The sequence below is a fragment of the Felis catus genome, chromosome B1 (assembly GCF_018350175.1).
Source record: "Felis catus isolate Fca126 chromosome B1, F.catus_Fca126_mat1.0, whole genome shotgun sequence".
Taxonomy (NCBI): Eukaryota; Metazoa; Chordata; class Mammalia; order Carnivora; family Felidae; genus Felis; species Felis catus.
In genome coordinates, this window is record NC_058371.1 from 34,302,520 (window position 1) to 34,325,684 (window position 23,165).

The window sequence follows — 23,165 nt, forward strand, 5'->3', positions numbered from 1 at the left end:
TATACATATATGTAATATATACATATAGTATATACATACATATACATGTATATATATACATATAGTATATACATATATATAGTATATACATATATGTATATATATAAAGTATATACATATATATACATATATATGTGTATACATATATATATATATATATATACGTATACATATATACTTTTACTCCTGTTTCTGGAGTATATATACATACATATATGTACATACATGTACATATGTACATACATATATGTACATACACATATATATGTATATACATATATATGTATTCTATACTATAGAAATATACTATATACACTATACTATATATATTATATATATAGTAAAAGCTATATATATACATATATTTCTTATTGTTATGAAAAAAATCAACTGAGTAAATTTGAAGATCCAATTGGCTTTATTCAACAATTCATGAATTGAACAGCATCCCATCTAGCAAATAGAAAAGACCTCCAAAGAGCCATATAAAATGGGAGACTTTCATAGGCAGAAGGGGGCAGGGGCAAAGAAAGAGCAGATTACTTCCTCTTTCTTTGGGGGATAGAAGGGATCTACAGGTGGATTACCTTACTACTGCTAACCAGGAAATTCCAGACTGGTTTAAGATTACAATCCTGGGAGAAGTTGAAACTTCAATTAGGTTATGTATGAAGTCAGTTTGAGGACATGGGACTTAGCACAGGGGACTCTATTTGGGGACTGCTGTTTCTTTTTTTTTAACATCATAAGTCACAATATCACCATGTATCCCCTGGTCTTTGAACATAATCTTTTATAGCAAAATCACCATAAAAGTAAAAATATATATATTGCCACATTATGAGAATCCCACTCAGTCATTAATAACTATTCACTCCATCATCATATCCTCTCAAAAGGTCTCCCACTGCAAGATCACTTGGATTTGTAAGCTTCCATTCAATCTTATCAGGTTCCAAAAGCAGAAGTACCGTCAGCAATATAGGGCTTCACCGTTTCAGGCACCTGATATACTCAAACTAAGACACCATCATCTCTTGCTCTGAGCCTCTTTCAAGATGTTCATGAAATACTGGATTTGCCTATTACATGAGCCACTTATCCAGCTACTGTGTTTCCTTGTCTCCATTTATACCCAAACTTTCCTACCTTTGGATGGGCCATTAGGTTAGACGACTCTGCTGGCCTAGATTGCAGGCAGCAATACTAGTCTAGAAAGGCTCTCCCCCTCAGTCCACTCGTGTTCACATAGGGTAAGCTTACCCAGGCACAGACCTGGTAGGATATCTTTATTACCAGGCAATATGGCTGCATCCATTGTTAATCTCAATTTTGTCAGAGAAGGTAAAGGCACACTCTGCCCCCATCAGGCCCTTAGGAATCCTCCCTGCTACCAGACCCTTTGGTTGCATCCCTGGTCATATGACCACTGCATCAGGTAAGGAGTGGAAAAGTTAAGATGCTGTGAGAAAGAAATTCCAGCACTTTCCTCATCCCCATTTTAAATCACAATATCACAAAACCCAAGGAGCTTAGAAGTACGAAGATAAGAAATGAAACTGGAAATATTGGCTGAGGCCAAAGATTTCCAGACATGTGCTATCAAATATGGTAGGCATTAGCAACACATGACTATTTAAGTTAAACTAAATTAAAATATTCAATTTATCAGTTGTGCCAGCCATTTCATGGATTCAACCGTCAGTGTGGCTAGTGGCTACCATATTGGACAGCGCAGATATAAATAATTTCCATAGGGGCGCCTGGGTGGCTCAGTCGGTTAAGCGTCCAACTTCAGCTCAGGTCACGATCTCGCGGTCCCGTGAGTTCGAGCCCCGCATCGGGCTCTGGGCTGATGGCTCAGAGCCTGGAGCCTGCTTCCGATTCTGTGTCTCCCTCTCTCTCTGCCCCTCTCCCATTCATGCTGTGTCTCTCTCTGTCTCAAAAATAAATAAATGTTAATAAATAAATAAATAAATAAATAAATTCCATCACTGCATAAAATTCTAATGAAGTGTGTGCTGCTGTAGAGCTTCGTTGTTGTTTGTTTATATTTTTGTTTTATTTTTAATTCATCTTATATTCTCTTACGGAATGAAGGGGGGTCGGGAAAAAAGTATAACACAGCAGAAATTATGAATAGGTCAGTTAGAATTTGATGGAGTGAGGATGAATCAGAAGGGCACCTGTGCTTTCTCAGCAACACTATTCCTTTCCAGACAGTATCATTGGCAATGAAAACCCAACATCATATACCTTGCTATGGTCTGAATGTTGTGTGCCCGTAATATTTATATATTGAAATCTAATCCCCAAGGGGATGGTATTAGGAAGCAGGCCCTAATATGGGATATGATTAGATCAGAGGGCAGATCTTTCATAATTGGGATTAATGCCTTTATAAGAGAGACCCTAGAGAGCTGGCTCACCCCTTCAACCATGTAAGGACACAGAGAGAAGACCATCTGAAACCCAAAGAAGCGTCTTCACTAAGAACCCAGCCATGCTGCCATCCTTGACCTTGAACTGTAGCCTCCAGAGTTGTGAGGAATCAGTTTTTGCTATTTATAAGCTATCCAGTCCATGGTATTTTGTTATAGCAACCCAAATGGACTAAGACAAAAACTTGGTGCTGAGAAATGGGGGTTCTGCTGTGATAAATATCTAAAAATATGGAAGACTTTTGGAACTGGATAATGGCACAGTCTGGAAGAGCCTTGAGGTACATGTCAGAAAAAGCCTGCACTGCCATGAAAAGACCATCAAAGGCAAATCTGGTGAGGGCTCAGAAGATGAAGAGAGCTATAGGGAGAGTTTCAATCTTCTTAAGGAATACCTCAGTGGTCATGAACAGAATGTTGGTAGAAATATGGATGTTAAAGGCCATTCTGAGAGTTCTTGGATGGAAACGAGGAATATGTTACTAAAACCTGGAGGAAGGCGATCCTTACTACAAAGTGACAAGGAACTTGGCCAAATAGTGTTCATGTCCTAGTGTTCTGTGGAAGGTAGAAGTTTTGAGCGATAAAGTCTAGTGTTTGAGCAATCTTCTAAGCAAAGTATTGAAGGAGGGGCCTGGCTTCTCATGAATACCTATCATAAAAAAACATGAAGAGAGAAATGACTTAAAGGTGTAATTGTTCATCAAATGGGAAGCAGAATTAAAAATTGGAAAAATTCTCAGCTTATCCATACTGTTAAAAATGAGAAAGTTTGTTCAGGAAAGAACATAAAGGGTGTGGCCAAATTTAATAAAGTAGTATGGTTTGATCTCTTGCTCTGAAGCGAGACGTTATTCATCAAGACAATGGGGACATCGAAACAGGACCTCTTGTTCAAGACAATGGAAGAATGGCCCTGAAAGCATCTTCCCAGGGCTGTGGCTCCACTCACCCAGAATGTAAGAGCCCCACGGGAAGAAACAATTTCAAGGCTCTGCTCCCCGCATTCTGGTGTCTTGCTCATAGGCTGCCCTAGGTGCAATGAGGGCTGGGGTGCCACCCCCTCCAGAGGGCACAGGTGGTAAACTGTGGCAGCAGCCTCAGCAGCTTCCTCATGGTGACATCTCCACCGCACTAAGAGTGCAGAAACCAAGGGAGCAGGACTCCTTCCAGCTAGATTTCAAAGGATGGAAACCCTGGAGGCCAGGAGGCACCATCCAAGCAGGGGGCCGCCACTAGGGCAATGTCCAGTGCAGCCGTGGGGGTAGACTCCACCCCAGTGGGTCTTAAGTTTTTGGACTTGCTCAGAACCCGTTACTCCTTCCTTCTTGGCATTGTCTGTTTTTTGGAAGGGAATGCCTGTCACACACCATCCCACTATTATATTTTGGAAGCACATAAACATGTTTGACTTCACATGTTCACAGTTGGACAGCAAACTGCCTCAGGATGAATCAGCTTACCCATATCTGATTTAGATGATATTTAGATGAGACTGTGAATTTAGGCTTTAAAGTTGATGCTAGATCCAGTTAAGATTTTGGGGGCTGTTGGATAGAATGAATGTACTTTGCATGTGAAAAGGATACAGATTTGGAGGGACCAGGGATGAAATGCTTTGTGTCTCCAACCAAATTCACGTGTTGAAATCCTAAGACCCAAAATGATGGTGTTAGGAGGTGGGGTCTTTGGGAGATGAATAGGTCGTGAGGTTGAAGCCTTCATGAATAGAATTAGGGCCCTTACAAAGGAGACCCCAGAGAGCCAATTTGCCCGTTCTATCATATGAGGACACAGCAAAAGGACAGTTGTTTATAAACCAGGACACCCTCACCAAACACTGACTATTCTGGCTCCGTGATCCTGGACGTCCCAGTGTCCAGAACCATGAGAAATGTTTGTTACTCACCTTATTTATGGTATTTTTTTACAGCCTGAATGGACTAGGATACCCCTATTGAACTTTGAGCCAGCATGGTTTCTCTAACACTTGACAATCCTCATCCAAATCCTAAACAACGAAATGGCCATGTTGAGATGAGAATCAGAAACTAAAATGGAAGAACACTGATAAAGAAACAAACAGTCAAGGTTTTTATTAGAGTATGATCTCAAAAAGACAAGTCAGAACTAGAGATTTGAAGGGTCAGGAGGGGGAAGGTAATTCTTTCAAATGCAGGGTTTTTTCCGTTCTTTCTCCCCTTTTTACCTTTAAAAGGCCCCACACTGATTTATGACTATTACGAGTTCCCAACGCTCCATGAAACTGGCACCCAGGCAGCAATCTTCTCCAAAGAGTCAAGTTAGAATCACACAACAAAATATATTCCAGCTGAACGACACTTTACTCCTGATAGGACCATTGCCTCCAAGCTCCTCTCTGATTGCCTACTTAGGCCAATCATGTAGAAGCCCAGGTCCCCTCATCTTTCTCTTTTAAAGATCACAAACAGGGTCCTAAATGGTTAACTGGTTCTTTCTTTCCTCCTATCCTTGAGTTCCCTCTTATGCCGCAGTTCTCAAACAAGCAGCTGCTCTTGTTGTTTCAGGGGGTCCACAATGTCAAAATTATCTTCGTTGTCTCACTAAGACGTTCTTCACCCGTTTTACGTTTATTCTGTCGCAAACATAGAGCCGTATTTTCCTGAAGCCACATGGTGTGTGATGATGTCATTGCTCTGATGACTAATGAATCTGTGTTTGTATATTCTTGGGCGTTTCAGAATTTTTTGTTTGTTTGTTTGTTTATTTATTTTTGGGACAGAGAGAGACAGAGCATGAACGGGGGAGGGGCAGAGAGAGAGAGAGACACAGAATCGGAAACAGGCTCCAGGCTCTGAGCCATCAGCCCAGAGCCTGACGCGGGGCTCGAACTCACGGACCGTGAGATCGTGACCTGGCTGAAGTCGGACGCTTAACCGACTGCACCACCCAGGCGCCCCTCAGAATTTTTTTTAAGTTGAAGTTTTAGTACATAAACATTTGAGATTAGCTCCATTTATTCTCGAAACTTCTACTGAAATGTTCCCGGCTACTTTCAGTTAAGCCATCTAAAATCTATGTTATCTCCTTCCCATCCAATACATTGTACTTTAAAATCCCCAACATTTCTGCATACGTATATGGAAGCACAACAACCAAAGGAATTTAATTTTTGCCTTCTTTTGCATAAACTTTAAACAATTTTTTTTAACTTTCTAAGTTCTATCTCAGTATTACGTTGGAATATAATAAAATTTAGTCAAATGTTTCTAAAATATGTTTTCCTCTTATTTTAAGATAGATTGCTGGCTAAAAAGAGGGACTGGAGACTTATTTATCGACCCACAGCTGTACATACGATCTATTTCTAAAATGCTAAAAAAGATAATGCTTCATCTCAGAGAGTTCTTTGATGCAAGGAAGAAAAGAAACTACTCCAAAGAAACCGGGGAAAGTTGCACCTAAAAAATAAAAGTATAATGACAGCCACCTTTTCTTCAGTGTGATAGATGGTCATATTTTACCATTTAAATTGTGTGCCTTACAAAGCAGAACATTGCTGAGCAGCATTTGGGTGTCAGTTAAACGGCAGGGTCACTTTGAGATTCTAAATGTGTCTAAAGCATTGGTTGGAGAAGGGGACGTAATAACTAAAACTTTAACAAAGTTTCCACATTCGACACTCGCTGAACGCCTGCTGGATTAAAAGTTGGGTGAAGAAATCATGACCCCTGCCACTTTCCAAAAATATAGTCACTTGACACACTGGTTAGCTATAAATATGAAAACTGGATTCGTATCTCATTTGCAAAATTGCATTTTTGTTTTGTTACTGATGAACCTATAGATATAGCTAGACTTGCCGTTTTGCTTGAATGTGTCTGATATTAGCACCAATTAATGATCGAAGATTTTTCTTTGAGAGAGAGAGAGAATACACGCATGTGCAGGCATGTCCAAGCTGGGGAGGGGCAGAGAGAGAGAGACGGAGAGAGAGAATCCCAAGTAGGCTCCACTCTCAATGCAGAGCTAGATGATCTCGCAACCGTGAGATCATGACCGGAGCCAAAACCAAGAGTGGGATGTTCAGGGGCACCTGGGTAGCGCAGTCGGTTAAGCGTCCGACTTCAGCCAGGTCATGATCTCGCGGTCTGTGAGTTCGAGCCCCGACTTCAGCCAGGTCATGATCTCGCGGTCTGTGAGTTCGAGCCCCGCGTCGGGCTCTGGGCTGATGGCTCAGAGCCTGGAGCCTGTTTCCGATTCTGTGTCTCCCTCTCTCTGCCCTTCCCCTGTTCATGCTCTGTCTTTCTCTGTCCCAAAAATAAATAAACGTTGAAAAAAAAAATTTTTAAAGAGTGGGATGTTCAATCGACTGAGCCACCCAGGTGTCCCCAAAGATGTTTTATCTGAGTGCTTGGTGGCAAACACAAGTGGTACTGAAATGCTCCAAGTGTTGAATAGTTTTTAAACATCTCGTGTTTTCTCCTGGACCAACTGTGATGGCACGAGAGCCGCGGTGAATAAATCTCCTAACGACTAACATAAATCAAGGAAGTGGCACCAAACTCAGCTGGTAGTCATATTCTTCAACCTCATACACAAAAATGGCAGTTTCTCTTTAAGATGTCCTTGAAGAGGCGTGAGAAAAGCAGTAATGTTATTAAATTTTGCCCTCGGGGTGCGTGCCTTTTTCATAGTCAATGTGACAAAATCAGGAGTATATGGAAAGCACTTCTGGCACAAACCAAGGTACAATGGTGGTCTCCAGAAAAGGCATTTGTGTGATTGCTTGAGCTTGAGCTGAACCACCCGCTTGTTTCACGGAGCCCCGTTTTTACTTGAAAGAATGCCTAGCCACTATACTACGGTTATTTAGATTTGTGCGTTTGGCAGACATTTTCTTGAGCATGAACAAAATGAGACTTTGAAAAGTCATCAGTATTTGTTGCCAATGGTGAAATGTGAACTTTCAAGAGAAGCTAAGAATATTGAGAAACTTGTATCTGCTACTATCAGCTTGATAGCTTTCCAATACTTAGAGACTTTTCTGATGTACTGGTTAATGAATGTGATTTTAAGTGAAACCAATCAACATTTATAAGATTTGTATGACTCAGTGAGCTCATATCTTCCAAATAACCAATGTAGAAAAATTACAAAATCATGCATGGATAAAGATACTTTGAAAGTGCAAGAGGGGAGCCTGGGTGGCTCATTCAGTTGAGCATCCAGTTTCGGCTCAGGTCATGATCTCATGGTTTACAAGTTCACAAGTTCTGTGCTGACAGCTCAGAGCCTGGAACCTGCTTCGGATTCTGTGTCTCCCTCTGTCTCTGCCCCTCCCCCCCCCAAAATAAACATTAAAAAAATTTTTTTAATAATAAAATGCTCTTTTTTTCCCAACTACGTATCTGTATGAAGCTCCTACCAAGTACTACTTCATAAACTTCAAGTGTGTGGCAACAGATTGAATACAAGAGAAAATATGAGAATGTCACTACCTTCCAAGCCATGCGTGAAGATTTGCAAAAAGAGAAAAAAGCCACTCTAAAAAAAGCCCCATTATTTTTTTAAATATAGGCTTTTTTATTTGTGTTATTTAAGTTAACATGTGATAGCTGTATTACTGTTCCTAGTAAATGAGTTAGTTAAATGGCATAAACTTTTCTCTTCTTTAATTTCTGCCTTAGTAAATATCAGTAATGTAACTTGCATAAACAAATCCACTGAGGGTCCCTCCATAATTTTTATGAAGTGAGATGACCTTGAGACCAAAAAGTTTGAGAACCACTATTCTTAGCTACCAGTTGTCAAAAGCGTCTTTTAAGCACCCTTTTAAAGTGTCTTTAATGCACCCTGGACTTAAGTCTTAACAATAAAAGAGGCGCCAGGGTGGCTCAGTGGGTTAAGAGTCCGACTCTTAATCTCGGCTCAGGTCAGGATCTCATGGTTCATGAGTTCTAGCCCTGCATTAGGCTCTATGCTGACAGTGCAAAGCCTGCTTAGGATTCTCTCTCTCTCTCTCTCTCTCTCTGCCCCTCCCCTGCTCACGTACTCTCTCTCTGTCTCTCCCAAAATAAATAAACATTTTAAAAAAAAAACAATAAAAGATAAAGAAGAGAGAGGAAAAGACCATTCGTTTTTGTCTTTTTCCCCAGATTCTCAGGAGTGTCCTTCAGCGGTCCTTTGTTTGCATTCTTTTCACCTCTCACCTCACAAGTCCCACCCTCTGCCACCCACTCTCCACCTCTAGTCCTGGGATAATGGAAAGAATGGACAAGAAAGCAATGTTTTGCCTCTGCTTCCAACTTGGGCATTGTTTTATAGTTTCCCAACGTTTTCACTTCTATGGGGATCTTTTATTGTAACACCAGTGTGGAGAGTCAGTGTGGTTTACTGGAAAGGGCTGGCAAGCCCGGGTTCAAGTTCTGGCTCCAGCCTTCACCATCTTTGGGACTCAGTTACTCTTCTATAGAACATAGATGGGAGTAGTTAACCTACAGGGTTATTGCTAAGTTTTCCCAAGGAAAGTATATTGTAGGAGGCCCTCAACAAATTTTAGTTCCTCTCCCTCTTTCTCCCACCATTCACGTTCTTGAATCGTGTCTCCACTTTCCAGGGCACTGACAAAGTCAAAGAGATCTGGGCAAAGGTAGGGCTGTGGTCCACAGAACATCCAAACCCCCATCTGGAATGGAGATTATAATTCTTACCACCAACTTCAGCTTCTGTACCAGGGAGCTTGGGAAAAGACAAACTCTTTCCCTAGGTCATATCCTTCATATTCATCAGGTAATTCTGCTTTTATTTATTTATTATTATTTTTTTCTTGGAGGCAGAAGATGATACAAAAGTGATGCGCAGGGAGATCTTCAGTGTTGATCCTCAGTGTTCAGATCAACTTTCATGCTATGAGTAAAAGCTCCTCTGGCTTTCATTCACCCTGGGACCCAGAGTTAAACTGGTTCCTTGTTGAACAAAATGCAGCACTTTTGAAAGGGGCATATGGTGACTCTGGCAGACGTCCAGATGTGTTAACAAAAGGACATGTATTCTATATGTAGGACACCAGCAGACACGTGTGCTCATAACTTGTTTTGGTCTCTAAAAGTTATCTGAGTGGCCAAAACGCTGCTGGGGACATGACCCAATTGCTTGGGCAGGGCAGAACAAATTGAAACTGGAGCCTGTGCTTGAGATGGGATTCCAAAGCCAAGCCCATGAAGCTATAGCAATAAATGGTTTTCCAGGAGAGTCTGCTTCAAAGGCTTGTGTTTATGATTTCCTCTCTAAGAGATCCTTGGGGAAAGGGCCATGTTTTCATGTGGCATTTTCCAGCCTAACAAAGCATCCCCTTCTTTCTGCGGTCATCCTGACCCTGTACTTCTCTCCAAGGCATTAGCAAACCATCCCTTAAGGAAGCCACTCTTGCCACAGCTCTGCTGAAAAGAGTCCAAAGGCTTGAGATTCAAGAGAGCCAAAGGTTTAAATCCCAGTTCATGGGCAGAAGACTGAAGTCCCAGCTCAATCAGGCAGGTAGAAAGCAAAACAGGGGTGAATCCCTCTTTCCTCTCCCTTTTGTTCCATTCATCTCCTCAGTGGAGTGCATGAGGCTACCCAGGAGGGCCATCTACCTTACTGAGTGCACCGATTCCAATGCTAATCCCATCCAGAGCCGCTCTCCCAAACACACCCAAATACAATACTGAATCTGGGCACCATTTGCCCCAGTTAAATTAGCTCAGAAAATTAATCCTCACATACTCCCTTGGAAGCCATGCATTGTTAAAAAAGAAACATGATGTGTGCCTCCCCCCCCCCCCCGCTTCCCCACCATCATGCTAGAAGGAACAATATATAAAACATCCTAAGTGAAAATACTGTGTTAGTATTTTAACTCCTAACAGGAGAGTCTTGAAATTTGCAAGGTAATGAAATCTGTGTCAAGATTAAGGGGCAACCTAGGCTTCTGAATGAGGAACCACTGCAGGCACAAGAAGCTTGAGACTAATATGGACCATACTGAAAACGCTGTAAGCATCACAGGGCAGCAGTGGGGTTAGATCACAGGGCTTCCAATGCGGTGCTCAGAGATGCTCTCCAAACAGAGCCCATCACATTTAGAACTCTTCGAGGAGGACAGACGGCAAACTGGGAGCAGTGAGGAGCTCAGGGAAAGTGGGAGCACTGTGGGTAGGGAAGAGAGAGGTAACCTGCATTTCTCATGCTACGTGTTAGCCTGTTTAGGAGGTTATAGAGTATGCTGCCTTCTGTAAGAGAAATGTGAGAAAACAAGAATATACCTACATAGCCATTTACTTTTTTGAACAGGTAAAATAGGTCTGAGAAACCAGAAACTAATAAAAATGCTTACCTATAGGTGATGAGAATTGGGTAGAGGGACTATAGAAAGGAATGAAATTTCTTTGAGTATCTTTTTATATAGCTCTGACTTTTGAACCATACCAAGATTTACATAGTCAAAAAATAAACGTCACAAGGGCACCTGGGTGGCTCAGCTGGTTAGGCATCTGACTCTTGATTCTGGCCCAGGTCATGATCTTACAATTCATGAGTTCGAGCCCCACATAGGGTTTTACACTGAGAGCATGGAGCTTTCTTAGGATTTTCTCTCTCTCCATCTCTGACCCTCCCCTGCTCATGTTCTCTCTCTCTCTCTCTCTCAAAATAAATAAATAAAATTTAAAAAAGAAATAAATAAAAATAAAAATCACAAATGATGTAAAAAAACAAACTCTAGAAACAGTAACAAATGACCTTACCTGTATATGAAATCGAAAACATATGTAGACAGAGAAAAATAATCATTTCAAGTCATGTAAACATAAAGGAATACAGTTTAAGAGGGGTTACAAAGAAATTGTTAAATTTCTTGATTTTCTTAGTGGTATTAGTGTTATAATTTTATTTTTCAAGTTTGCTTTTTTTTTTCTTTTTTTTTTTTTTAGTAATCTCTCCACTCAACCTGGAGCTCGAACCCACCACCTCAAGATCAAGAGTCACACACTCTTTGGGCTGAGCCAGCCAGGCGCCCTGCACTATAATTTTAAAACTATTTTGTTTGTGATGTAATAGAGAGTAAATGTGTCAATAAATTGATGTCGTAGGGAGTCAGGGGAGGAGAATATAAGTACGGAATGAGAGAAGCTGAGGAAAAATTCTGTGATGTTCTACGTGAATCAGGTGCATAAGTATGAAATGTTGTGTATATTTCTGAATATCACTCCCCACTAACAGGAACCAGAATTCTTTGAAAAACACTGATTTCAGGCCTGGACAGGGAAAGGACAAAATAAGCCAAAGGGGTATAAGCAAGAAGGTAAGCAAGTGTTTAAAGACCAATGAAGACGGTTCAAAGGAACACAAGAACTGTCTTAAGTGGCTCTCGTTGTCCAAATTGGGGACAGCAGGGAAAAGAATCACAATGGCAGTAAATTAAATCATTGAAAAAAATGCATAAGTTAATACTGATACTTGAGAAACAGAGAGAGACACGGAGGGAGAAACAGGGGAATAGGGAGGCGAGGAGAGGAGAAGGGAGGGGAGGGAAGAGAAATAGGGACAAAAGTGAAATCTCTTTTTGAACAAGAATGCCAACTAGTATATGTAAAAAAACTAATAAAAGTAAAAAATCCTCCAATGTAATAATGGATTCAAGCAAAGATCATCAATGTTTGTGAAAAACAAAATCCCAAGGTATCATCCCACAGATTACTGATTAATTGGGGGGGGGGGGCGGGACAGTAAATTTGCTTTTCAGTGGAGAGACCACCTTATCCAAACAGTCAAGCTTCACATCCCCCAGTAGTGAGACAGCTGAGATCCCTATGCCTTCTTGTGTGATGCAGTGAGTATACACAACATCACGTACACGATGTTCTTGCCAGAATTTGTTTGACCTGAATCTAATCACGAGGAAACCAATCTCAGACCCTTCAAAAGTGTCAATGTCATGTCGAACAGAGGAACACTGGGGAGTTGTTCTAAATTAGAAGAAACCAAAGGGGCACAACATGCAACGGAAGAGTGAAAAGTTAGAGAGGGCATTGTTGGGACAATAGGGAATGTTTGAGTACGGACTGTTGGGTGATAATATTAAATTTGTGCTAATTTCCTTAGGTTTGTTAAGGGTGGGATTGTGCATGACAGTTATCTTTCCCCTGGGAGACACATGCTGAAGTATTTAGGAGTGACGATATATGTAGCCTACTTATTCGAATGCCTTGGCACGAAGCTAGCGTGTTTCTATAGAGAAAGTGATATGGAGGCGGTGTTGCAAGATCGCATCAGTTGGAAAACCTCGGTTAAAAAGTACGTAACATTCATGACAGTTTTCAAAAACACTGTAGTTGCTTTTCCCCCTGTGAATTTCAAATTTTTCAAAAATAAAAAGTCACTTAAAAGAAGAGGTTTGCCAAGCCACCCCTCAGATCTTTCCATGAGCTCCTTGGACCTCCTCCTCAAAAGGAAGAATTCCTTTGCCACAATCTGAGTGTGCTTCGGGGGAAGAATTGTGAAGGTCACTGTCATGAAACATCCCTCAACTTAATACCTCCCAGGATGCTCTTCTGGGGATGCATTCTTTGAGTGTCTTGCAGAAACACTTGCAAAACATTTTACTCTAGTAAAATGTGTGCAGTGAAGCGTGTATCCATTGCACCCTTGTCAAGCCCCGGCTCAATCCTGCACATGGGCAGGGTTTTGCAATAAAACCCTATTAACCAGAGCACCTGGGGTATTGATTTTTCCAGGCAATCAATGTGGAACCCTTGGAAAACATTTTGAAACATTTCTCCCCCCAATCGTCTATGCTTATGTAAAGGTTTACTTTCTTGCCTCGGCAAAGTCATGCAAAATCTGTCCAGGAAAACGGAGTGTCTCAAGGCTCTAGTATCATTTATATCATATACCAATTTTTTCCAGCACCATCAGGGGGTGTGGGAATTTGTACCAATCCTAGAAAATGACACAATTAAATCCCTTCATGAATTATTTTCCCTGCTACTACTATCTTTTCCGAGAAACAAGATTATAGCAGTTCTAGTTAGCCAGGGACCCAATTAATCCAAGTTTCAGCTTGTTTCTTTAATAAGAGACTTGTGAGGAGTGTTCTAGAATATGGTTTGTCAGTTGTTCAGGATCTACAGCGATTTTCTAGAATCTTGTGAATATTTACTAATAAGGTTTAAGATTTAGATGTCTCATATTTTTAGTATGTATAAGGATGATTTAATTGATAATGGGACTGAGAAATCATTTATCCGAGGTATTTCCTATTATTCTAATATGAGTTTGTCAAGGCCGTTATGTTCTTTAAAAGTGTTCAAGGACTCTTATTTCTGAGACTCGTTATTTTTCTCTTGTAGCTTTTATACTCTACTTTACGGCCAGACATTTTATCCCCAGACTCGGCAGAGTCCATAGCAGAAGACAAACAATCCAAGGAAGGTCATCTATGGGTGAAGGACACATTCCGTTATACTACCATAACCCAGGGTTTCACAACCATGAGGTCTGTCCAAGGCACCGTGGGAGGGTCAACAGCATCCCTGATCTCTAACCACTAGACGCTAGTGGCACCTTGAGTCCAATCGAAAAGGAGGCAATCAAACATTGCCTGGGGGATAAAATCGCCCCAGGTCGAGAGGCACTGCTGCCATCCAAGTAAGGAATTGAGTCAGAAACAAGAAAATAAGATTAAGCCCCATTCCCTCTCCGGGTCTGACATTACAGCCCTTATCGTCATAGAGAGAGAGGCAGCTCGAGATCACTGAAGAATGCTACATTAGCCGCTAGAGACACGGGCTCTAATCCTGAATCAGCCTCCACCTTGTTAAGGTGGGGCTTCATGACTTGTCTGAGCCTTCTTGTTCTAGCTCTAGTTACTCATTGTTTATTTCTCACAGTTCTGGAGGCTGGGAGTTTCAAGATCAAAGTGCCCGCTGATTTGGTGCTTGGCAAGAGCTCTTTTCCTGGCTTGCAGACGGCCACCTTCTTGCTTTATACTCACATCATAGAGAGAGCTTTGAAATCTGTTCTTGCAAGGGCACTAATCTCATCATGGGGCCCACCCCTCATGACCTCATATAAACCTAATTGTATCCCAAGGCTCCACCTCCAAATCCCATCACATGAGGACTTAGGGCTTCAACATACGACTTCTAGGGGGGACAGAAACACTCAGTCCATAATAAGGTGCAGGTGCTTTATAAACAGAAAGGGTTAGAAGATTATGAAGACACTAATGTTTATCGAATGCTGGCCATGTGCCAAGCAATTTAATATTCTGTTTAATTCTCATAATTGTCTGAGATAACAGCATTTCCCCTGGTTTCTCAGAGCAGGAAACTGAGGCCCATAGGAAGTAATATTCCCAAACTGACAGAGCTGGAAAGCAGAGAACTTGGCTTGAAGCCTTAGCAGGAAACCGGTCTCTTGTGCAAAACATCAGGCTTCTTTGAAGCATCTGATCATTAGAGACCTGTAGCCTTTACAGGGATCTTTGCTATAAACTGATATCAATTCTGCCTTATTAGCTGATATTTTAAATATGTGCAAATATGGATAGGTTCCCTTTTGTGTTGGATGTGATAAATATTTTTATTTAGAAAAAATAAAAACTCAGTCATGCTACACTGAAAAATTATAACATATACCTTCTTCCTATACCTACTCCCATCCTTGGCTCCTTTCTAGCATTATACTCGATGTAATAAGGGCCAGTCACAATATACAAGATAGAGAGAGATAAATATAAATAGATCCAGGGGCGCCTGGGTGGCTCAGCTGGTTAAGCATCCGACTCTTGATTTCAGCTCAGGTCATCATCTCAGGGTCTGTGAGACTGAGCCCCAAGTCAGACTATGTGCTGACAACAGAGAGCCTGCTTGGGATTCCACGCCACCCCCCCCACCCCACAACCCTGTCCCTCCTTAGCTCACATGCTCTCTGTCTCTCAAAATAAATAAATAAAATAAAAATTAGAAATAGATCCAGTGATAGAGATACAGATAAAGATACAGATCTAGATCTAGATATAATTCTTAGCCACAACTCTGGGATTTTTCTTTGACCTGAAAATTCGATGACTTTAAACAAATTGAAAACTTTTAGCCTAGATACTCTGGGATCCAGGCCTTCAGAATCCAAATAGCACCAAACTCAGCTGCCCAGATGAAACTCTGGAAACTGTGGAACTTTATTGTTTTAATATGTTGACAAATAGAGATTAACACACACATACACACACCACTGTCCCAGGAGCTAATATTCTGCACATAGAGCCAGAAAGCAACCAGGAATTAAGCAACAAAATAGGCCCACAAAATAAAGTGCTTGTCAAATACCAGGCGAAATAAACTACTATCTTTTCGAGACCAGTGCAGGGGAGTAGGCTGAGGCAACAGGAAGTGCACCGAGGGTGAAGGATTCACATGGTCGCCTCCAAACCTGGTTTTCCGGCCACCGTTCCCCTGCACCCGAGGGTGTCTGCACTGAGCCAGGGGCTGGGAAGCAGGAAGTGTCATTCCATCCAGAAGCGTGCGCACTGAGGTCCCGTACCAGCTGTGACCTTGACTTTCACTTCACTTCTATCTTCTCCTGTAAACTACTGTAACTTCTCTGCCCAGTTCCTCTGTGAGCGACCGTATGGCTTCCTGGCATACCCCCGCGAGGTAAGGAATGATTGTAACAACAGAGGGTTTCTGCGCCCTCCCACCACACACACACACACACACACAATTTCACTGCCCCTAAAACTAAAGTGGTCGTAGCTGAGGTGGGACGGAGAGGACACAGGCGAACTCCCCTGCCCCCCACATTTATCTGTAGGAAATTCCTGAAAGTCCACTATTAGCCGCTCTTCCTGAGACCTACTACTGAATGCTATACTCGGAGAGATTCCAAAATGAAATCAGTAACATCTTAGAGTGCCTGAGAATATGATTCCTGGGGAGACCCTGAGCGCCGAAGCACTGGTCGTCCAGCAGAGTGCGGAGGGTTCCAGGCAGAGAGCAGGGCCCGGAGGCGCCGTTGGCCTTGAATGGGCCCTGCGTGGTGGAAGAGGAGAAGCGGGTCCCCACCAGCAGAGTGCAATGTCCCACCAGAGCGCGCCAGTCCCTTCCGGAGGATGCACGGTATTTGGGGGAGAACACCAGTACTGCCCGGGAACTGAAGGAAGAGGTCCTAGTCCCTCTGCCCTGCAAACCTGGCTTCCTGGCCTCGGGCGGGTCACCTCGTGGCTGGATGAAGTTCTTTCATCACTAAAATGAGTGGGTAAGATTATTTAACATCTAAGTTCCCTTCGACCTTCGGTATTTTACAGTGTTTTTCTCTTACTCTTCAGACAGCACTACGCTGGACACAACAGAACCAACCGTCTCCTCCCTCCTCTCCCCTGCAGGGATGCCAGGTGTGGTAGCAGGAACAGTGGGTGTTCCGTCTGCTGACCTCAGAGCTGCTCTCCCTCTACTAAGCTGTAAAACTCCTTATAAGTTAGGACCTTGCTTTATTTCTTTGTTCCCCTAGCCCAGGGCCTAGGAGAGATTATGCCTGCAATCAATGATAGTTGCAAAGACATTTAAAGTATAAAGCTTTCCATGACTGTAAGATATTATTTTTATCTTTTTCACCCTAAATAGCCCTTGCCAAGGCCTTTCATAGATAGTGTGGGAAACTCCAGAACTGAAAAATCCAGCCCTTGTAAAACCTGTTTTGCTGTTTTCTCTTTTAAAAGAACATGTTGCCTTTATTTTCTTTTTTTAAGCCAAGAATGAAATAAAAGCTCTTTCTCAAGTCCTCAACTAGAATTCATTGTGGAGGGGACTAAGTTGGGACGTACTAAAATCAAGCCGCCAAACCAAAGTTACACCAATGGTGGGGGTGCGTGGGTTGCACCCTGTAATCAGCTACCCTTCTCCCCCTACCCTGCCACCCTCCCCCCCCCCACCCCCACCACCTTGGCCTCATCTATGCCCATGCTTTCTGGTCAAGAGTTCTCATGAAGCTTTTGAGCTCAGACTGCACCATAAACAATTGTTAGGGAAAGCTGCTCTTCAGGTGAATTGCATTTGTTTATACGAAGCCTAGAGATTTGGGCCCTCGTCCAGGGAAGGCTGAGCTGAAAGCTATCAACCTTCTTTGGTTCACCCATCATCAACCAGCCGCTGCCATGCAGCTGGTTTTAAACAATCCAGGGAATTTATGCAAGGTCAGTTCCCAGGCAAAAGGAAAATAGCCAGGTGAGTGACCAGCAGTGAACAGGAGCCGTGATTAACAATAGCAGAGTCTTCAAGCATGAAGGTTTGGATCGAGTTCAGATAATCACCCAAAGGTTGAAAGACATTCTCAAAACTTTGCGAGGTTCCAAATTTAGACCATCACTTGGCTGAGAACAAGTTGAATGAAGCTTGTCTGGATGGAAGCCAAGGTTCTCATTCCAGGTGAGACTGAGAGGCAGGCAAAAGATAACAAAAAAGGATAAACTCTAGCAGGTAGGATCGAATGGAGGGGTTGAACAAAAGTTTGGAATGGTGGACAGATCGGCAGATGGATGGAGGATGCACAGAGAGACAGACAGAAACAGACATAATAGGTGCATGTGTATCTTTATTGGTGCGGCAGGCAGCCATTCTGGAGCATTCGTATTTTATGGCAATGAGTAAACTTAGCTTTTACAGCAAAAAGAGGAATTTGGATCAAGAAACTCTGACATGATTGAAAAAAAAAAGATTAGATAGATAGACAGGCAGATAGATAGAAGAGAGAGAGATCATTCCATGGCCAACAGGCCATTATCCCCCTCCCTACCCCCAAAGCTGAGTCACAGTGCTATCAGAGGTGGAGGGAGCCATCCAATGGCCTGTGAAGTTCAAGATCCAGTTGTTGATTGTGCCCTTCCTAATCCTGATGCTGGTACAGTTACTCTGGAGCACCATCGTCCCAGAAGAGGGAGTAGAAGCTTCTCAACACCTTCTGTGCCTGGCAATCTGACACTGGAGGGAATTTACAGCTGTCCTCAATTGAAGAGAAGACTTTTAACTTATTGTAATGACCTCTCATAGTTGATAATATTTTATGATAGATAAGATATCTTAATACAGGTTACCTTTTTTGACCCAGCCACCCTGTGAAGCAAGCAAAGATTTCTGTTGTTTTCAGACTATTGAGTTTCGGGGTATTTCTTATCAAAGACAAAAACAACAATAACAAACAAACGAACAAAAAGAAATAGCCCTAAGGAAAGTGAGTGCCTTGAATAGGATCACACAGCTAGTTAGAGGCAGGTGGGACCAGAACTCAAACCCCCTCTCTCAGTCCATTTCTTTCCCCATCACTATGTATGCATCCAATGATTAAATGAATCCACAGGAGCTATATTTAGAGATGTCTGACCGGAAGTCACGTACAGGGGAGTTGGAAGCATGTTTATATGCATTTTGTTTGCTTTTTTTGTTTTTTTTACACACCATGTAATCTTCATCAAACCAGTTTCTTTGCTGTGAAATTTGGCTAATTTTCCAGAGATTTCCTCAGGGCTAATATAATGACAAAGCATTGCAGAATGAGAAAAGATGTATATTCTGCCCTCAGATTTTGACTCCAAATCACTCACATAGAATAGGTGTCAGCCATTTGTCAGGTATTAATAGGTATCTTTTGTTCTTTGATCCCTACAGTGAACTTGAAATGTGGATATTACTCCTCCCATTTCACAGAGGAGGAAACAGATGCAAAGTAATAAAATAACTTGTTCGAGGCAACACAGCTACCAGTTGCCTTGTGTAGTCGAATACAAGGGTGAAATGAATGGAAATGGTAATAGGTCTTACAGAAATTGAGAAGACGGTAGGGGATGACTAGGTGACTGAGTCCATTAAGCATCTGACTCTTGGTTTTGGCTCAGGTCATGATCTCAGAGTTGGTAAGTTTGAGCCCCACATCAGGCTCTGCGCTGACAGTGTGGAGCCTGCTTGGGATTCTCTGTCCTTCTCTCTCTGCTTCTCTCTCTCTCTCTCTCTCTCTCAAAATAAATAAATCGACTTAAAAAAAAAGAAATTGAGAAGGAGGTGAAATCGTGTCCCCTTGGAGTAGTTCAACAAATATGTGCTCAGTATTTCCGCACTACAGAAGTATCTCCTAAGAGTAAGTGGAACAAGGATCCTCTACCATCCCTTCCTTGCTTGTAAGAGGCTGTGGCGTGCCTGGGCAGCCTCCTGGGGTTTTTTTGTGCAAATGAGGACAAAGTGGGGAGTGTTCCAGAGCTCAGGAAGCCAGGATTCCGAAGTGTTTTACACGTGACATGGCCAAGGAGGAAGAAACCAGGCACAGAGGGAGCACAGTATATGGGAGAGCCACTAGCCAGTGTGGGCTGGCTTTTAGGAAGAAGTCTGGGGAAATTTGGAGAGTGAAATATGAAATTAAAGACAGCTGCTGTGCTTTGGGAGACAGCACAAGAGTGAGAAGCGAAGAAATGCCTAGTGCCCTGTGAGATGGGACAGCCTCACTGCTGGGGACTCAGATCCTGCCTCCCACCCCTTAAACTTCCAGGAGATCATGAGCTAGTTGTATAACCTCAGTCAACCTTGGACTCATGACCTGCGAATAAGTAAAGCGAATACACAGAAAATAAATGAGACAATCTGTGTAAAGTGCTTGGCATTTAAACACTTAAATTGGTATGGGGGATACTGCTGTCACCCACCTTTAGGAGCTATTTGGAGGAATTTAGCAACGATTTCAACTATAGTTCAGTGCTCTCTTAGATTTGGGACTTGAGTTTCCTCAGAATGTGTCATCATGTAGATAGGATCACAGGAGAGCTGCTATTTTCAACTGGATGGTCTGAGAAGGGTAAAATCAAGCAAAGACACAAAGGAGGTGAAGGGAAAGGTTATACCAATAACCTTGGGGGGGGGAATGGTTCCAAGTGGACAGAACATCAAATTCAGTGGTCCTTATTACGTGTTCAAGGAACAGCAAGTAGCCGTTGTTGAGCAAAGGGTGAGGAGTGAGCAAAGGGAAAAAACAGGGAGGAAATCAGGTTGAGCAATGGCCAGGTAAAGGATCAAGTGACACCTCGTGAGCCCTGGTCAGACTGTAGATATCGGCGTAAGTGCAAAATGGGGGACACACACCAGAGAGCTGAGCAAGAGGGGACACCTATTTTACATTTTCAATTCCTCGCTCCGGTGCCCGTGCGCATAACTGACAGCAGGATGAGCCGGGTGGAAGCAGGGGTACCGGGTGGACTATTGAGTCTCAGGGCAGAGACGGTAGGGGCTTGGACCAAGGAGTAGCCACGGAAGTGAGCGGGACATTCAGATTTGGAATCAGTTTTAGGGGAAAACCAACAAAACTGGTTGGTAGACTGGATACGGCGTATACATAAAAATTGAAGTAAGGAACGGCTCCAGAGATTTGGGCCCGAGAAATTACTTGGGTATTACTACCTTTGTAATTTATACAATCATCCCCCCATACTGAACATTCAGATCGTTTCCAGGACATTTGGTGTTTTAAGACAATGAGGCAATAAATATCCTGATCCGTTTATCTTTAAAAACTAGTAACTATTTCTGAGGAATAGGTTCCTAGGGTAGGCTTTGGGGTCAACAGGGAGGCATGTTTTGCATTGTTAAGAAGGACGGGCAAGTACTTTCGAGAAAGGTTGTTAACAGTCTATAATCTCCACAACTGCGTGTGAGAGTACCAGTCACTTCCCCCTCAGCAAAGGACAGTTTAATGGCTTGAAGACGTCTTTCAGTTTGCCAATCTGATGGGTGAAACACAGTATTTCAGTCTCGTTTTGTTTTTCCCTGGCTCCTAGTAGGGATGTGTATCTTTTTGCTTATTATTGACAAATAATTATATTGACTATAAATATATACATATATATATATACACACATACATATATATGTATATATATACATATATACATATATATGTGTGTGTGTATATATATATATGTATATACATACATATATATGTACATATATGTATATATATACATATATACATATATATGTACATATATATGTATATACATATATATACATATATATGTATATATATGTGTGTCATATATATATACATACATATATATGTATATGTATATATATGTGTGTCATATATATATATACACACACATACATATATACATATATATGTATGTGTGTGTATATATATATATATATATCGAATGTGTTTCCTTTCATTTATCATTTTACTTAGAAATATATTTTTAGCTTGTGCCATAATACAATTTTAGATTTTATAAAATCAAATCTGTCCATTTTTACTTTATGATCACAGGATTTTCCTTACACATTTAAAAGAAGAACATAGTAGAAAGATGCATACCAGGATCTGTTTTTAGTAGTAGTGCTTTAAATTTCTTTTTTTTTTTTTTGTAGTTATTTTACAGCTACTGTTCCATTTTGTTTTTGTATTTTTTCTTGAATCAACTTGGTGATTTATATACAAGGTATAAGGAAATAATTCATTTATGTAGTATTTTCAGAATTACTGACTTAAAGTAATCCATAATATTTCTTTCACTCTTTCAGTCACCTCTTTCTGTAGGGTATATATCCTACTTATTTTTGATATTAAATATTTGTATCCCTACTACCTTTGTAAGGTACATTAACCAGGGTTTGTTCAATTGTATTATATTAAAAGTGCCATCTGTAAGGTTTATTAATCCATTATATTACCTTTAGGTATTCTATTTTTTTTTAATGCTTATTTATTTTTGAGAGAGAGAGACAGAGAGAGACAGAGAGAGACAGAGAGAGACAGAGCACAAGTTGGGGAGAGACAGAGAGAGAGGGAGACAGAATCCAAAGCAGGTTCCAGGCTCTGAGCTGTCAGCACAGAGCCTGACATGGGGCTCGAACTCACAAACCATGAGATCATGACCTGAGCTGAATTCCGACACGTAACCAAGTGAGCCACCCAGGCACCCCAGGTAATCTATTTTTTTAATGTTTATTTATTTCTTCTGAGAGAGAGAGCGAGCACGTCGGGGAGGGGCAGAGAGAGACAGAGGGAGAGAGAGAATCCCAAGCAGGCTCTGTGCTGTCAGTATGGAGCCTAATGCAGGGCTCCATCTCACAAACCATGAGATCATGACCTGAGCTGAAATCGAGAGCTGGACACTTAACCGACTCAGGTGCCCCCTGAATTAAATTCTAATTTAATAATATCAACTTTCAAATGTTTCTTCTTACTCCCTTCAGGTATATATTTTTTTCTAATTTCTTGCATCTCTTAATTTAAGTCTTCCCACATTTTGGTGTTTATTTCTGAAAACATTCAGCACAGTGACATGTCCTTTGAGAACAACACTGGTGTTAAGTTTTGTAAACGGTATTCTCCTTGCGAGTTCTTTTCTCAGTGACCTATGATTGCAGCTTTGATTTCTCTGTCAATCCAAGAATATTTAAAAACTCATATTTAAAAAAAAATTTAACGTTTTATTTATTTTTGAGACAGAGAGACAAAGCATGAACAGGGGAGGGTCAGAGGGAGACACAGAATCCGAAACAGGCTCCAGGCTCTGAGCGGTCAGCACAGAGCCCGACGCGGGGCTCAAACCCATGAACCGCGAGATCATGACCTGAGCTGAAGTCGGCCGCTGAACCAATGGAGCCACCAGGCGCTCCCGTTCATTCTTGAAATATGCACGTGGGTTTGGTCGCTTTTCTTTCTGATCATG

General features: G+C 41.8%; 1 long non-coding RNA gene across 3 annotated transcripts; it reads left to right on the forward strand.

The window, feature by feature from the left end:
- Positions 1 to 15,660: 15,660 nt before the first annotated feature.
- LOC123385200 lies at positions 15,661 to 17,245 on the forward strand. 3 transcript variants are annotated; one of them, XR_006597396.1, is made up of 3 exons: positions 15,661 to 16,117; positions 16,550 to 16,714; positions 16,789 to 17,245. It is a non-coding gene; the product is annotated as an uncharacterized LOC123385200 (long non-coding RNA). The 3 variants fall into 3 exon arrangements; XR_006597395.1 differs by lacking the exon at positions 15,661 to 16,117 and having other exon boundaries at positions 16,132 to 16,718; XR_006597394.1 differs by lacking the exon at positions 15,661 to 16,117 and having other exon boundaries at positions 16,132 to 16,714.
- The last annotated feature ends 5,920 nt before the right edge of the window (positions 17,246 to 23,165 follow it).